This window comes from Pelobates fuscus, chromosome 1 (assembly GCF_036172605.1).
Source record: "Pelobates fuscus isolate aPelFus1 chromosome 1, aPelFus1.pri, whole genome shotgun sequence".
Lineage (NCBI taxonomy): Eukaryota > Metazoa > Chordata > Amphibia > Anura > Pelobatidae > Pelobates > Pelobates fuscus.
Genome location: NC_086317.1, coordinates 129,755,593 through 129,774,495, shown reverse-complemented (window position 1 = coordinate 129,774,495; position 18,903 = coordinate 129,755,593).

Below are 18,903 nucleotides of genomic sequence, written 5' to 3'. Positions count from 1 at the left end.
CGCCACTAGAAGCTGGATTAACCCTTAGTGAAACATAGCAGGGTTAAAACTAGAGGGACCTGGCACCCAGACCACTTCATTGAGCTGAAGTGGTCTGGGTGCCTATAGTGGTCCTTTATGGACTAAGTAAATGTTAAAAATAATTTTAAAGTAAGTAGTCAAACCGTTTGAGAACAGTTTGACAACTTACCTGGGGTCTGCTGGGACATGAGGCTGTAGTAGGGCATAGGAGCAGTGGTGTGTGTGAGTGGTGCAGTGTGTGTGAAAGGTTCAGTGTGTGTGTGTGTGGGGGGGGTGTAGTGAGTGAATGTGTAGGGTGTGTGGGGCAATGTATGTGTGTGTGGGTTGGCAGTGTATGTGTGTGGGGCAGTGTATGGGGGCAATGTATGTATGTGTATGGTGTGTGTGGGGGCAGTGTGTGTGTGTGGGGGCAGTATGTGTGTATATATGGGTGGGCAGTGTATGCAGTGTGTGTGTATATATGGGTGGGCAGTGTGTGAATATATGGGTGGGCAGTGTATGCAGTGTGTGTGTATATATGGGTGGGCAGTGTATGTGTATATATGGGTGTGCAGTGTGTGTGTATTTGGGTTGGCAGTGTGTGTGTGTATATATATATATATATGGGTGGGCAGTGTATGCAGTGTGTGTGTGTGTATATATGAGTGGGCAGTGTGTGTGTGTATATATGGGTGGGCAGTGTGTGCATCGTGTGCAGTGTGTGCAGTGTGTGTGTGCGCATATATGGGTGGGCAGTGTATGCAGTGTGTGTGTGTGTGTATCTATGGGTGGGCAGTGTATGCAGCGTGTGTGTATATATATATGGGTGGGCAGTGTGTATATTTATATATATATATATATATATATATATATATGGGTGGGCAGTGTGTGCATCGTGTGTGTATATATAGGTGGGCAGTGTGTGCATGCATATATGGGTGGGCAGTGTATGCAGTCTGTGTGTGCATGCATATATGTGTGGGCAGTGTATGCAATGTGTGTGTATCTATGGGTGGGCAGTGTATGCAATGTGTGTGTGTGTGTGCGTGTGTGCATCTATGGGTGGGCAGTGTATGCAGTGTGTGCGTGTATGTATCTATGGGTGGGCAGTGTATGCAGTGTCTGCGTGTGTATCTATGGGTGGGCAGTGTATGCAGTGTGTGTGTTATCTATGGGTGGGCAGTGTATGCAGTGTGTATATATGGGTGGGCAGTGTGTGTGTGTGTGTGTGTGTGTGTATCTATGGGTGGGCAGTGTCTGCGTGTGTGTGTGTATATTTATGGGTTGAGCAGTGTATGCTGTGTGTGTGTGTGTGTGTGTGTGTGTACATGGGTGGGCAGTGTGTGTGTGTGTGTGTGTGTGTGTGTACATGGGTGGGCAGTGTGTGTGTGTGTGTGTGTGTGTATATATATATATATATATGGGTGGGCAGTGTATGCAGTGTGTGTGTGTATATATATATATATATATATATATATATGGGTGGGCAGTGTATGCAGTGTGTGTGTGTATATATATATATATATATATGTGTATATATGGGTGGGCAGTGTGTGTGTGTGTATTGTTGGGCAGTGTATGCAGTGTGTGTATATATAGGTGGGCAGTGTGTGCATATATGGGTGGGTAGTGTATGCAGTGTATATGTGTGGGCAGTGTATGCATCGATGGGTGGGCAGTGTATGCAGTTTGTGTGTATCTATCGGTGGGCAGTGTATGCAGTCTGTGTGTATCTATCGGTGGGCAGTGTATGTAGTGTGTGTGTATATATATTGGTGGGCAGTGTATGTAGTGTGTGTGTGTATATATATTGGTGGGCAGTGTATATCTATGGGTGGGCAGTGTCTGTGTGTGTGTGTGTGTGTATATATTTATGGGTTGAGCAGTGTATGCGTATATATATGGGTGGGCAGTGTATGCGTTTATATGGGTGGGGGCAGTGTGTGCAGTGTGTGTGTGTGTGTGTGTGTATATATATAGGTGGGCAGTGTGTGTATATATATATATATATATATATATATATATATATATATATATGTGTGTGGGCATTGTATGCATATAAGTGGGCAGTGTATATATAGGTGGGCAGTGTGTGTATATATATATATGTATATGGGTGGGCAGTGTATGTATATGGGTGGGCAGTGTGTATATATGGGTGGGCAGTGTGTATATATGGATGGGCAGTGTGTATATATGGGTGGGCAGTTTGTATATGGGTGGGCAGTGTATATATAGGTGGGCAGTGTATATATAGGTGGGCAGTGTATATATAGGTTGGCAGTGTGTGTGTGTATATATATATATATATATATATATGTATGTATATGGGTGGGCAGTGTATGTATATGGGTGGGCAGTGTATGTATATGGGTGGGCAGTTTGTGTATGGGGGGGCAGTGTATGTGTATGGGGGGGCAGTGTGTGTATGGGGGGCAGTGTGTGTATGGGGGGGGCAGTGTGTGTATGGGGGGGGGGCAGTGTGTGTATGGGGGGGCAGTGTGTGTATGGGGGGCAGTGTGTGTATGGGAGAGGAGGGCAGTGTGTGTATGGGAGAGGAGGGCAGTGTGTATGGGGGGGCAGTTTGTGTATGGGGGGGCAGCGTGTGTATGGGGGGCAGTGTGTATATGGGGGGCAGTGTTTTTATGGGGGAGGAGGGCAGTGTGTATGGGGGAGGAGGGCAGTGTGTGTATGGGGGGGCAGTGTGTGTATGGGGGGCAGTGTGTGTATGGGGGGGCAGTGTGTGTATGGGGGGCAGTGTGTATATATGGGGGGGCAGTGTGTGTATGGGGGGGGCAGTGTGTGTAGGGGGGGCAGTGTGTATATATGGGGGGGGGTGGGGCAGTGTGAGTAAGTGCCTGCTTACCTGTAAAATCTGATGGTTTTCTCCCTCCATCTTCCTCCAGCAGCACTTGTCAGGCCAGGCTCCTCTTCTCACCCTCCATCCATGCTGTCAGTGTGCTCCGTGTGAGAGGGAAGCAGGGGGGTGTGATGTCACTTCCTGCCACCTCCCATCCTCACACTGAACACGGAGCACGGAGCAGGGAGAGAGAGACCTGGCAGTGAGAGCTGGTATAATGCTGCCAGGTCTCTCACTGAGTGGAGTGGGGGGATTGATGGGTTGCAGGGGCCCTTCGACTCATTATGGGCCCCTGCAACCTTCTTACAGCACTTTCTTTAACTTCCTTCTGCTGTGGAGATCTTTGATCTCCACAGCAGAAGCATGGCTGCTGCCGGGCCCCTGACTGACTCGGGCCCTCGGTCAGTGACCGATCTGCCCGACCTGTCAGTCCGCCCCTGATAGTGATGGAAAAGTTGTTTCAAGGGGATTAAAGGGAATCTCCAGTGCCAGGAAAGCAATCAGTTTTCCTGGCACTGCAGGATTCCTCTCCCTCCCACCCCCCAATCCACAGTTGCTGAAGGGGTGAAAACCCCTTCAGTGACTTACCTGAGGCAGCGACATGTCCCACGTCGCTGCCTGCTCCTCCCCCGCCGCTCCACCTTCTACCTACGTCGGCCGGTGGGCGAGACTGATCCCGCCCAACGGCCGAGGAGACCTAATGCGCATGCGCGGCAATGCCGTGCATGCGCATTAGCGCACCCCATAGGAAAGCATTGAAAGCGATTTTCAATGCTTTCCTATGGGGGAATTGAGCGACGCTGGAGGTCCTCACACAGCGTGAGGACGTCCAGCGACGCTCTAGCACAGAAAACCTGTGCTATAGAGCAGGAAGTTCCCTCTAGTGGCTGTCTAATAGACAGCCACTAGGGGAGGACTTAACCCTGCAAGGTAATTATTGCAGTTTATAAAAAAATGCAATAATTACACTTGCAGGGTTAAGGGTAGTGGGAGTTGGTCTGGGTGCCTACAGTGTCCTTTTAACACCTGGACTGTGGCATGCCGGAGGGGGATCCATGGCAAAACTCCCATGGAAAATTACATAGTGGATGCAGAGTCTGGTTTTAATCCATAAAGGGCATAAATCACCTAACATTCCTAAATTGTTTGGAATAACGTGCTTTAAAACATCAGGTATGATGTTGTATCGATCAGGTAGTGTAAGCGTTACGCCCGCTTCACAGTGACAGACCAAACTCCCCGTTTAACGCACCGCAAACAGTCCATTTGCACAACCGCAAACTCTGCATTTGCACAAGGTTGGATACCAAGCTAGCCATGTCCCGTTCCTTGTCCTCCTGTTCCTTGTCCTCACCCAGCCACGTACAACACCAAGGGTCCCCGAAAGGTGACAACAAGCCCCCTGTATTTTTTTTTAAATGTACACTACTGTTACACCAGATATGAGTTGCACTGGTGTGGCACTGTGCCCTTGCAGGCCCTGAAACGCACACGTGTGAAGGAAACTGACTGCTATTATTTCACAGTCAAATTTCTAGTTTTTTTTTTAATGTACACTACTGTTACACCAGATATGAGTTGCACTGGTGTGGCACTGTGCCCTTGCAGGCCCTGAAACGCACACATGTGAAGGAAACTGACTGCTATTATTTCACAGTCAAATTTCTAGGTTTTTTTTTAATGTACACTACTGTTACACCAGATATGAGTTGCACTGGTGTGGCACTGTGCCCTTGCAGGCCCTGAAACGCACACATGTGAAGGAAACTGACTGCTATTATTTCACAGTCAAATTTCTAGTTTTTTTTTTTTAATGTACACTACTGTTACACCAGATATGAGTTGCACTGGTGTGGCACTGTGCCCTTGCAGGCCCTGAAACGCACACGTGTGAAGGAAACTGACTGCTATTATTTCACAGTCAAATTTCTAGGTTTTTTTTTTAATGTACACTACTGTTACACCAGATATGAGTTGCACTGGTGTGACACTGTGCTATTATATTACAGTCAAAAAAAAATATTTTTTATTTTTTTTTAAATGCAAGCTATTGTGACACCAGATGTGAGTGGTGGCACTGGGACCACCTTAAAAATATTGTATATCGCTAAAAATCATGATCACTATATACTTTCTCTATAAACCTCTAAAACGAACCAAACTACTCATCCATCCGCTATACCAATTTATCCCACCTAGAACTAGTGCCCAGTTAAAATACTTGACTCTTACTTACCCACACTCAGTCATGCCACACACATTTCACCACTACTCTCACTGAATCCCTCTGACTACGGCTAAATTCATCTTCTACATCAGAACACTACTCCTAAGATTGGGTTGTATCCATGTCTCGGGTCTTTCCTTTAGAATAGGGGCAGCTTGGGGGGCGTGGCTAACTGCCGACACGAGCGGTCGCATGGAGTGAGAGCTCCGTGCTTTGGATGACTTCCAAGCTACCTAATCCCATCACGCACAGCCCTCCAGTGACTACTAACCTGCAAACTTAGCCCCCACGATGGCCCCCGCCAAACAAACGAAGTTAACGTATCCGATCCGACCCGCGAGAAAAGACCGCGTGCGGCCCGCACAAGATGGCGACAACGGGCAGGCCTGCTCGCAGCGTGCTGAGAGCTCACCAAATCCCGAAGGGGACTCCAGCCCATACACAGAAGCTCCGGTAACGGAGAAGCGGCTGTACCTCATGCTGCAGGATTTTCGTGTCACACTGCAATCAGACCTCAAGAGGGCGACTAACGAGATCAAGAGGGAGATCTCTGACCTGGGTGAACGCACCAACCAGCTAGAAGCCCGCACAGAGGACTTGTGCACTGAGCAGAACGCAATGGCAAACACAGTGCAGCACTTACTGGAAGAACAAACTCAGCTTAAACGTAAGTTAGCTGACTTGGAAGACCGGTCCCGCAGGAATAATGTTAGGTTCCGCGGGATACCGGAAAGCGTGGGCACAGAAGAACTCCCCGCATATATTAAAAGACTGTGCGCAACTCTGCAACCTGACATAGCAGAAGGAGCATGGCTCCTGGATCGAGCCCATCGGCTCCCAAGACCACCGAGGTTAGCACAGGATACTCCTCGTGATGTGGTTGCTAGATTTCACTATTTCACCTCTAAGAACGCTCTACTACAAGCATCACGCAAAATAGACAAGCTACCAGATCCATACACTACCCTCAATATATATGCAGACCTGTCGGCCTCAACGATGGCCCGAAGAAGAGAATTCATTACAGTGACGAAGACGCTGCGGAACCACGACATTCCGTACAGATGGGGATACCCGACGAAAGTACTCATATGGAAAAATGGAAAAAAACATATGGTAAATGAACCGGAGGTGGGCATGCGCCTCATAAGAGAATGGGGACTGTTTCCAACACAATCGACGGTAGCGGCCGCTACTGCATCGTCACCACGACAGCAAGGAGAATGGCGGATGGCGGGATCGCCGACCAAAGCATAAAAGTCTGCGCTCCTGGGACTCTCTCCTCTGCCGAAAAGATGTTTGGGGGATGCGGTGCCACCCAACCCACGTAACTATGTGATATGCGATCCACTACTCATACATGGGGAAAATGTACATGGTCAAATTAATATTGGGCCGCTTTTTGAAAACTGTCTACGTATGACGATGGCGGGGGGAGGGGTCCTGGGAGTGTTGCTCTACTGCTTAATACCTAAACTGTTTATTACTACAACAATGTAATGTATATGTGAAAATAGCGATGAATAACATGAGAGGGCTGTGTCACCATCACTACCATGTAAGTCATCCACACCCCGCTCCCACCACCGAGCGCACCCCACGGATGAGCGTTGGCGTTAGCACGAGGTGCTGGCCTGCGTCTCACCCGGAGAAGGCGCCGATCGTAATGAGGGCGCTATGTACATACTTTAGTTTTGTTAAGAAATTGTTGTTTATGTTCCCCCCAGTATTCACCCTTATTCTCCCTACCATGTCCCCCCCGAGCCGAGCTATGCCACCATCAAGCCAAACACCCTTCTTAAGGTCTAGCATTCCACTAGCCACACCAAATGGATAACACACTAAAAATTCTCTCCATGAACGTTAAGGGTCTCAACAGCCCTCACAAATGCCGGCTGGCTGCCCAAGAAATGGCCAAATCCAAGGCGGCTATAGTATGTCTACAAGAGACTCACTTTAGCATACGCAAACCACCAAGCTTTAGAGTCAAACAATACCCTCAGGCCTACCATGCCATGGCCAACACAAAATCCAAAGGGGTCTCGCTTTACTTCCATAGGGATTGGGCTTTTACGCCCTCCAAACAATACATCAGTAAAGACGGCAGGCTGCTCATATTGGTGGGCTCCCTCAATGGCCTCCAAATGACGATTGCCTCCCTGTACGCCCCGAACGACACACAGAAGGACTTCTTAACTAAGGCGTTTCGTAAACTAGATCAATACCAGTCAGGGCACACCATTGTCTGTGGAGACTTTAATTGCACACCTGACCCGCACGTTGACACACAGAGGGCCCATAATCGACCTCCGAAACAACCATCACTATCTATTGGCCGACACTTAGTGAATCTCTTGCACTCTTCAGAACGTTATGATGTATGGCGCAACCTCTATCCGAGTGCAAGGGACTATTCATATTACTCCCCTGTCCACATGACCTATTCTAGAATAGATCTATGCCTTTTTGACAGAAGCACACTCCCGCATGCCGTTGACATGCACATTGGCCCCATCACATGGTCCGACCATGCCCCCCTGATAATAACGATGAAAATTCCACACCCAGCGAGAGGTCGGGGAGCTTGGCGCCTCAACGAGGCCCTCCTGGAAACCCCTCGCCATTTCGAACATCTACGCGAGACCCTAGATGCATACTTTACAATTCACGAACGCTGCGAAACCACACTCGCTACACAATGGATAGCCCACAAGGTGGTTATGAGAGGGGAATTCATAAAGCTAGGTGCAAACACGAAGAGAGCAGCACACTCGATACAAACTAAAATCACTCAGGACATAGCAGACATTGAGGCTGACCATAAATCGAACCCATCCAAGCAAACACACAAGCGACTACAAACGCTCAGGACCAAACTCAGAGATTTGCAATTACAAACCACAGAAAAACATATGCGATATCTGAAACAAACTCACTACTCGCTAGGGAACAAAGCTGGTAAGCTTTTAGCTGGCCGCTTGAAACAAAAGTACCTACAAGCCAAGATCCCTTATCTTGTCTCTAGGCACGGAGACAAGCTTTATAACCCCCAGGACATAGTGAACTCATTAGCGGAATACTACGCCTCACTTTATCAACTCCACACAGACCCAGGGACTCACCAACCTTCTGAGGCCGGAATAGACTCCTTTTTGGAAAGGGTCACCCTCCCCTGTATATCCCAGGCCCTTAGTGCAAAATTAAACAGTCCCTTCACTGAAGAAGAGCTCAGGACAGCCATAAAATCTCTCCCTAAACGCAAATCCCCGGGCCCAGATGGCCTCTCAAATTATTATTACATTAAATTCACGGATCAATTAGCCCAACACCTCTTACGACTGTTCAATTCTATCAAAGAATCTGGTGAAATGCCCCAAGAAATGCTAGAAGCTTTTATTGTTACTTTGCCAAAGCCTAACAAACCCCCCACACACTGTGCCAATTTGAGACCAATCTCGCTCCTCAATTCGGATACTAAATTATATGCCAAAATGTTGGCAACAAGGGTCAAAGCACTTTTTCCCACGCTCATCTCTGCTGAACAAGCAGGGCTTGTGCCAGGCAGACAGGTGGGGGATAACACCCGCCACTTCCTAAATCTTATTGACTGGGCAAGCCACTCCTCTTAGCAAGGCCTGGTGCTGGCGTTGGATGCCGAAAAGGCGTTCGACCGCCTGCACTGGGGATATATGACACGAACTCTGACTAAGATGGGCCTCCCACAGGACTTTATTAATAGTGTAACGGACCGTTTCACTTACAAGAGGATAAAACCCAGTTTAAGCGATAATCCCCTTTTCCCAAAAAGGCACAGCTACTGTAAAAGCACCAAAACTCACGAACTGGATATAGGTGAATAAGGTAGCACTCCAGCTGGAACCTCACAAATAGCTGCTAGCAGATGAATAGGAAAAGCAGACATCAGCTTACACTCCTAGCAGTCAAATCTCCAACAGCATACAGTGAATCCCCCCAAGAACGAGACAAGGCTCCGTGTTGAGGGTCAAGCAGTGGTCTGAGGTGCTGGGGCACCCAGCCTGGTTTTTATTACATGAGTACACATACAGGCCCCACCCAGGGGGAGGCATAAAATAACCAATCACATACATGGTTCAGCCCACACATCCCCTCCCCTCAGATAACATTAAACCCAATTATCCGGTACACTTTTCCAGCCAAGTTCTGGATGTACCCCAAAAACAGGGGGTACGCCTTTAATAGCCCTTATTCAGGGGGGAAACATATCCAAAATTCAAGTCATTCGGATGAACAGTTCGGCAGATATGGGTTTCCAAAGATTTGACCGACCGCATGGGTAAAGTATCCGAAAACAGTTCCATGCATTTTGGCCCTGCGGTCGGTCACAAACAAGGGAATGAAAACAGACGAATTGCCTGTGTTATAGAGCCTGGAGAGGGTTTGAATGAATTCCCTTGTTTGTGGGGTTCTTTCTACCGAACGGCGGGTCATTCGGTAGTTTCCATACGAATTTCTGGAAGTATGGAGGTCTCAGCGGTGTTTGCCTAGTCAAGTGTCCGATTTTAGTTCCAGACACTCGACGGCAAAACACCGCTGTTCGGTAGTTTAAGATGGCCGCCGCCACGTGTTTGTTTCCCGAATGGCGGCCACCCAGAGGACAAAGAATACATTACACTGATTGCCAATTACCCGTTTGCAACATTGTTGCAAACTGTAATTGGAGGCACACTTATTCCTGGGTGGTCTGGTTCGGTAGTTTCACTCAATATAATGAATGGAGTGATTCTACCGAACAATCAGCGAATGCTGCATACATATCACCCAGGTTAAACTTAACACATGAATACATATACAATATTACAGGCAGTACACTAGAATATGCTTCACAGTCTTAAAGGGACAGTAGTCCCAAAAGTCCCAATCTGTTCATAGATGATTTTAAAGGGCCAGTAGCAGCCATATACATTATTACATGCCCAAATATAGTTTTTATAGAGCAATACGTCCAGGGGCCGTAGTCCAAAGGCAGCAGGCGGGCAACCAGGCTCCTCCAATATAATGTGGCGAGATTGGTTTCGTCACAAATAGTATCCTGGCTCTATATCAGTGCCCGTCGGCAAGGGTCTTTAGCACCGGATTCCTGTCAGCACCCTTCACCATACGAAATGGCACCCGCCAGGGCTGCCCACTATCGCCACTAATCTTTATTTTATGCCTCGAACCCTTAACACGAATCATAAAAGATAGTACACTGATCCAAGGCCTGTCAACCCCGGGCGGCATACAGAAGTTGGCTTTATTTGCCGACGACATACTCATGTTCATAACGCACCCCGTCAGCTCCATCCCAGCCCTCCTAGACCTTCTCAGAGAGTACGGAGAAGTTTCGCTCTATAAGAACAACACCGCTAAGACACAAGCGTTACCAATCAACCTGCCACATCCAACACTGACGCACCTCACCTCCAAATACACCTTCGATTGGCGCAAATCGTCCCTCACGTATCTAGGGATTAAACTGACAAAAAACCACCAAGCCATACCAAAAGAGAACCACTTCCCTGTCATACACAAACTAAGAGCGACCCTGGAAAAATGGGAGAATCTAGAGATCTCCTGGTTGGGCCGAGTAAATACAATTAAAATGATGGCTCTGCCCCATATCTTGTACCTCTTCCGCACGCTTCCAATATCACTCCCTACCAAATTGATCAAATTAATGCAATCGGTCATCAATGCACATGTCTGGAAACGAAAACCCCCGAGAGTAGCCCAGCGCAACCTTGGCTTCCCCTTCACCAAGGGGGGCCTGGGTCTGCCGGATATCAAAACCTACTATAGGGCCACGTCCTTAGCACAGGGTGTACATATCTTGAGACTCAAGGATAGCTCCCAAAAGCCACTGTGGCTAACATTGGAAGATGCCTGCCTACATCCACACAATACGTCCCGCATACTGTGGACCAGGGCCCCCGTTCAACATGATCTGGCGTATTTATCACATTGCTCCCGCTTCCTGATGAGCTCGTGGCGGGCGTGGAGCCACCTTATCGTGGACCCACACCTGCTCTTCAGGGAAGCGCCACTTGAGGTCATGTCCATATTTTCCCCTGACCTACCCATAGCGAGCTGGACAGCAAAGGGCATACATAAAGTTAAGGACCTACTAGAAGGAGGCGAGATCCAACCGTTCCCCGATCTCCAGCGCACATTTTCCCTCCCACAAAGGGACATGTATCTCTATCTTAGGACAAAAAGCATTTCACTGCCCCAGACGAGCAGAACAAACGAATTGCCAAAAGACCTACCTCTGTTACCTGCTCAGGTCCTGTCTACTAAACTAGGGAAACCCCTGTCCATGTGCTACAATGCCCTACTAGAAGGTCAATCAGGTGAAACAAGATCATATATGACACAATGGGAGGGAGAGCTGGGCGTCCAGCTGACATTAGCACAATGGTATGAGGCGATGACAATCACAAAGAAGGCCTCCAAAAGCCTCTCGTTATGGGAGGCATATTGCAAAATAGCTATGAGATGGTACCTGGTACCGCACAAGTTGGCGCGTATTTACAAGGGTTCCTCCGGGCTATGCTGGCGGTGTGAGGGGGGTGCAGGTACCATGCTACATATGTTTTGGAAATGCCAGGCACTGGGTGCATTCTGGAAACAAATACAGAATCTTGTTGCGAACACGACCGGTCTTCTAATCCAACTGAGACCAGAACATTACCTGTTGCACATGGTGCCTGGGCTCCCACTGCATCCCCACAAGAAAGTGCTAGTAAACATACTCACCGTAGCAAAAATTCTTCTGGCCCAAAACTGGAAGAGCAAAGCGATACCCACCATGGTGGCAATCATAGAGAGAATGGATGTCATCAGCTCTTATGAACGTATGGCCAGCAGAGTTCAGGGTCAGGGGACTAAGTATGACAAAGAATGGGCAAGTTGGAACCTTACGCCATAGGCCCAGCAACCAATACAATGCCCCATGCATCAGGACACACTGGCCACTAACCGGATATGTCAAACTGATATTCTAGTACCCGAAGACAAGCAAACAAAAAAAAAAAAAAAAAAAATTGTTAATGTGGGCTACCTAGCATGTGCAAGCATTGAGTAGTAAGGCTAGGGACTCCAAGTCTCCATTCCAAGTTAATCCCTCTCCCCCCTCCCCCTTCTTCTGTTTCTGTTCCCCCCCCAAAAAAATGGCCAACGCATCACCAATTGCACAAAGTCCGAGCCTCGGCAAGAAGCCGAACCAGCTCAAGAGCAGATAGCTGTCAAATTTTTGTTGGACTGCGTGTGCAGTAACCGTTTCCTGTTATATAACCTGTACCAAACGTATGACCGTAATGTCCGCATTGCCATATCTTGTAAAACCAGTGTAACCAAAACTGATTGTACTGTATGCTTATTCCTGATGTTGGCATAATAAAGATTATATATGAAAAAAAAGAATAGGGGCAGCTTCAGTCTCCTTCAACACTGACACTCCAGTGCATATTATTAAAAGATTGGGCAGATGGAAATCCTCAGTCTACAACCAATATATTCCTCATCCCGAGAAAGAAATGAGGAAAGCTTTTAAAAGTTTGGCTTTGTAACTTTGATGCAATAAGTGTGTTTTTCTTTAATACCTTTTCACCCTCTTTACATGAACCCGATTTACATATATTACTAATATGTTTCTGAACATATATATTATATTATTCACTCACTCTCTGGGCCGGCCTAAGACATCATGCTGCCTAGGTCCAACGATAAATGAGTATGGGGGATAATGTATAATAAACACAGGTTACTGGCTATGGGGGGGGGGATAATGTATAATAAACACAGGTTGCTGGCTATGGGGGGGATAATGTATAATAAACACAGGTTACTGGCTATGGGAGGGATAATGTATAATAAACACAGGTTACTGGCTATGGGAGGGATAATGTATAATAAACACAGGTTACTGGCTATGGGGGGGATAATGTATAATAAGCACAGGTTACTGGCTATGGGGGGATAATGTATAATAAACACAGGTTACTGGTTGTGGGGGGATAATGTATAATAAACACAGGTTACTGGCTATTGGGGAGATAATGTATAATAAGCACAGGTTACTGGCTATGGGGGGATAATGTTTAATAAACACAAGTTACTGGCTATGGGGGGATAATGTATACTAAACACAGGTTACTGGTTGTGGGGGATAATGTATAATAAACACAGGTTACTGGTTGTGGGGGGATAATGTATAATAAACACAGGTTACTGGCTATGGGGGATATAATGTATAATAAGCACAGATTACTGGCTATGGGGGGATAATGTATAATAAACACAGTTTACTGGCTATGGGAGGATAATGTATAATAAACACAGGTTACTGGCTATGGGGGATAATGTATAATAAACACAGGTTACTGGCTATGGGGGGATAATGTATAATAAGCACAGGTTACTGGCTATAGGGGATAATGTATAATAAACACAGGTTACTGGCTATGGAGGATAATGTATAATAAACACAAAAAAAAATGAATGCAGCTTCAGAATTAATCTAAATTGTATGCTGTCTAGGAGGTGGGAGGGTCTGGGAGGGATGGTCTGCTGCTGATTGGCTGGAATGTGTCTGCTGACTGTGAGGTACAGGGTCAAAGTTTACTCAATGATGACGAATAGGGGGTGGACCGAACATCGCATATGTTCGCCGTCCGAGGCGAACACGAACATGCTATGTTCGCCAGGAACTAAGCGAACTGTAAGCGAACTGTTCGGGACATCACTATTACCAAATTAATGAATATATAATTGACCTGTTTAGTGTCTGATTGTTCTAATGTGCTATAATGCAACCATTTTGTATAATTGTATAATTAAAGCTCACAGTTTTATAGATTTATAACAGGACCATATATTTATGTATCGGTCAGTGCTATTATTTCAAAATACTATAATGCCCAAGACTCCAAGATTTCCAGTGATCACTATTAAGATTTATTTTTGGTATGTTGGATAATGATCAAATATTTTGTGAGTGCAATATGTGTAGCAGGTGATACACACATTGCAATGTGATGTTCATTTTAGGACAGTATCTTTGTTGCCCTGTCAGCAGTGGTGACTCTAGGAACAATACACGGTGGAGTGGGGGCACATAAGATACCACAGTCAAAACTGGGGTCGCACGTACAATGTCCACCACTAGATCATGTTAGTAGTGGTCAGGGCCGGCCTTAGGCCTTTAGGCGCTCTGTGCGGAAAATCTTCACAGCGTCAGACAGTCACGCACAAACAGGCAGACAGTCACGCACACACACAGGCAGACAGTCATACATACACACAGACAGACAGGCACACACGCAGGCACAGACAGTCATACACACAGAGATACAGGCAGACAGTCACACACACACACACACACGCACACAGGCAGACAGTCATACACACACAGGCAGTCATATACACACACACACAGGCAGACAGTCACACACACAGACACACACACACAGGCAGCCAGCTATACACACACACAGGCAGACAGTCATACACACACACAGGCAGGCAGTCATACAGACACACAGGCAGGCAGTCATACAGACACACAGACAGACAGTCACACTCACACTGACAATCACACAGTTACCTGCGGAGTTCATTGTGGAGGCAGTGCAGCTCCTGGAGACTGTTTGGTGGGGAAGCAGGGACTCCTTCCTGCTTCCCCTGCAGCAGTTATCCGGCTCTTTTAGCTCCACCCCTGCCGCATGGTAAGCTCCGCCCCACCGCAATTTTTTTAAAAAATGCCGGCCATGTGTGAGCTGTGTCGGGCGCATGTCGCCCCCTGCTCCATGGCGCCCTGTGCGACCGCACAGCTCGCACACCCCTAAGGCCGGCCCTGGTAGTGGTCGCAGGGGTGATATAGGCTGCAGTGGGTTCAGGGAGGTATAGGGGGTGGGTGAAAGGGATGTTTTGGGCTTAGGGGTTACAGGGACTGTAGTGGTTCTAGAGGATTATAGGAGCAGTAGTGTGTGCAGGAGGTAATATGGGCTTTATTGGGTGCAGGGGTATAGGGATTGTTGTGGGTGCAGAAGGCATAGGGGATATATATTGGGTAAACAGGCTGTAGTGGATGCAGTGCTATTGGATGGAAGGGGAAAGGGGATGTAGTAGGTGCATGTGGGATAGGGGCTGTAGTGGTAACAGTGGCTATAGTGGGTGCAGAAGGGATGGCGGCCAAAGGGGGGTAATACGGGCTGTAAATTGTGCAAGGAGTAATAAGGGCTGTGGTAGGTGCATGGAGAAATGGGCTGTAGTGAGTGGGGAAGGGATGGGTGCTCTGTGGGTGGTAATAGGGGCGGTAGTGGGAGCAGAAGGGATAATGACTATAGGGGTAATAGTGGCTAGATTGGGTGCAAGGGACATTGAGGCTGTAGTGCATGCAGGGTGGGAAATGGGCTGTAATGGATACAGGGGGCAATGGGGTTGTAGTTTGTGCAAGGGTATAAAGGCTGTAGTCTGTGCAGGCAGAATAGGAGCTGTAGTGGGGGCAGTAGGATAGAGTCCGTAGTGCCTGCAGTGTGAGAATGTGCTATCAGAGGGAAATAGGCAGGATAGGGGCTGTAATGGGCACAGGTGGAAGGGGGATTTCTGAGCTCCCAGGCAGACCCCAGGATTGTGACCGCCGTTGGGGGAATGGCGGGGACGTTCTATGCCGCCCGCCGGCGTTTAGGACAGCCTAAAAAAGGACAGCATAGAACGGCCGCCATTCTTAAGGGGTTTAATTAATTCAAAAATAAACAAATAAACTACTATTCTGGGGTATTTGGACACTAAAATTCATACAACGATCCTACTATTTAATGTCAGGATTTTGCAGGACGTACTCTGAATTATCATGAATAGTGTGAATTTAAGCCCATCTGGATGCAATCAAACAGTGATTTTAAATAAAGGTGTTAAAGATGTGGGGAGTCATTAGCCGGAACATTGAGAGTGGTACTATATCCGCTCCATGTTTGTAAGTGAAAGTCTGATTTTTGTAATCTTACATTTTAGAAATATACAGTATTTATTGTTTATTATTTGTAGAGTCGTTTGTCTGCAAATTTAAATGCATAATCAGATATATACACATTTTTTGAAAACCATTGATTTAGAAACAACTCCCAGGCTGTCAAACAGCCGGCCAGCAAGGCTTACATCCACTTCCATTAATTCCTCAGAGATCATGCTTCTCAATAAGCCGTATTACAGTTCATTGAGAAGCGTAGGAAAGCATCTGATTGGAGTATGCTCTAACACAGGCTGAATGCTCCTTCAAAGGCTACAGATAATAATTGAAACTTTTGCAAGCTATTTTAGTTATACCCTCAGAGAAAAAAAAAGCAGAAATACAGTAAGGGAAAAAAGTATTTGACCCCCTGCTGATTTTGAATGTTTGTCCACAGACAAAGAAATGATCAATCTATAATTTTAATGATAGGTGTATTTTAACAGTGAGAGACAGACTAACAAAAGAAAAAATCCAGAAAAATGCATGTCTAAAAGTTATAAATTGATTTGCATGTCTATAAGTGAAATAAGTATTTGACCCCTTTGACTTAGTACTTAGTGTCAAAAGCCTTGTTGGCAATAACAGAGGTCAGATGTTTCTTGTAGTTGGCACTAGGTTTGCACACATCTCAGGAGGGATTTTGTCCCACTCCTCTTTGCAGATCCTCTCCAAGTCATTAAGGTTTCTAGGCTGACGTTTGGCAACTCGAACCTTCAACATCTTCCACAGATGTGATTGGATTTAGGTCTGGAGACTGGCTAGGCCACTCCAGGACCTTAATGTGCTTCTTCTTGAGCCACTCCTTTGTTTCCTTGGCTGTGGGTTTTGGGTCATTGTCATGCTGGAATACTCATCCACAACCCATTTTCAAATTTAACAGTACATGGCCCGTCCATCGTCCCTTTGATGCAGGGCAGTTGTCCTGTCCCCTTAGCAGAAAAACACTTCCCAAGCATAATGTTTCCACCTCCATGTTTGACGGTGAGGATGGTGTTCTTGGGATCATAGGCAGCATTCCTCCTCCTCCAAACAGGGCGAGTTGAGTTGATGCCAAAGAGCTCGATTTTGGTCTCATCTGACCACAACACTTTCACCCAGTTCTCCTCTGAATCATTCAGAAGTTCATTGGCAAACTTCAGAGGGGTCTGTACATGTGCTTTCTTGAGCTAGGGGACCTTGCAGGCGCTGCAGGATTTCAGTCCTTCACGGCGTAGGGTGTTACTAATTGTTTTCTTGGTGACTATGGACCCAGCGGCCTCGAGATCATTAACATGATCCTCCCATGTAGTTCTGGGCTGATTCCTCACCGTTCTCATGATCATTGAAACTCCACTAGGTGAGATCTTGCATGGAGCACCAGACCGAGGAACACTGACAGTTATTTTGTGTTTCTTCCATTTGCGAATAATCGCTCCAGCTACTCACCTTCTCACCAAGCTGCTTGGAGATGGTCTTGTAGCCCATTCCAGCCTTGTGTAGGTCTACAATCTTGTCCCTGACATCCTTGGACAGCTCTTTGGTCTTGGCCATGGTGGAGAGTTTGGAATCTGATTGAGTGATTGCTTCTGTTGACAGGTGTCTTTTATACAGGAAACGAACTGAGATTTAGGAGCACTCCCTTTAAGAGGGAACCAGAAATCTTGTCGATTGATAGGGGATCAAATACTTATTTCACTCATTGACATGCAAATCAATTTATATTTTGATATGCATTTTTCTGTATTTTTTTAAAATTATTATTCTGTCTCTCACTGTTAAAATACACCTACCCCTAAAATTATAGACTGATCATTTCTTTGTTAGTGGGCAAACGTTCAAAATTAGCAGGGGATCAATTACTTTTTTCCCTCACTGTAAATGCATGCATGTTTTCTTTGGAGGTGTATCTACTAAACTGTTAAAATACATTACAGTTGAATGTGTTTCTTTAATTTCTAACCATAATTTGCCTACTGGCTTAATGTGAAAATATAGCAAAATTCTGTCGGTTCACCTGCAAGTTGCAGGTTAATTTATTTTGAGAAACTGCCATCTGGATTTGTTCAGAGCAAATCCAGCTGAGATTCAGTGCTTGATAAATATATGAATCCTATGCTTTATATAGGATTTACATGTGAAAATTGCTGATTTTAATGCAGACACAGGATTGCAATAAATGAGATGTACTTATTTGGTTGCAATGACTAAAATGCACGTGTATATGCCTTTAGTAAATATTATTGCATACAATGGTATGGCTCAACTCAACTGGTGGGTTAAAGGGATACTCAAGGGAGATTAACTCTTGAGGAAGGCTTCACGCTGAAACGTCATGGATTTGTGGTCTCCAACTCTGGTCAGTATATTGGATGTAACCCTTATTAGTGGGTTTGTACTAAGAGCACTTTACAGTTAGTCTCATGGGGTCATATATTTGGTACATATTTTCTAAAGGTTTTGTTTGCATTCTTGCATATTAACTTTGATGTATGCTTTTTTTCATCATTTAATAAAATATTTTTTATGTGCAATATTTATTGGTGTGCGTTGGGTTTATTATGTATTTACTAAATATTGGAATTACAGATATTGCTAAATATTTGAACCCAATTTCAGACACATTCGGCTTACTGATCAAAGCTGCAGTTTATAAACCAATTATCTTCGGAACTCACACCCAATATATGAATACAGTTGAGAAAGAATATTAACAGACAAGCAGAGCATGAAAGATGCTTAGGTAAATTTGACTTTGAAACTAATTAAGCAACTGTATTGGTAGATATTGAACAGATCATGCCCTGT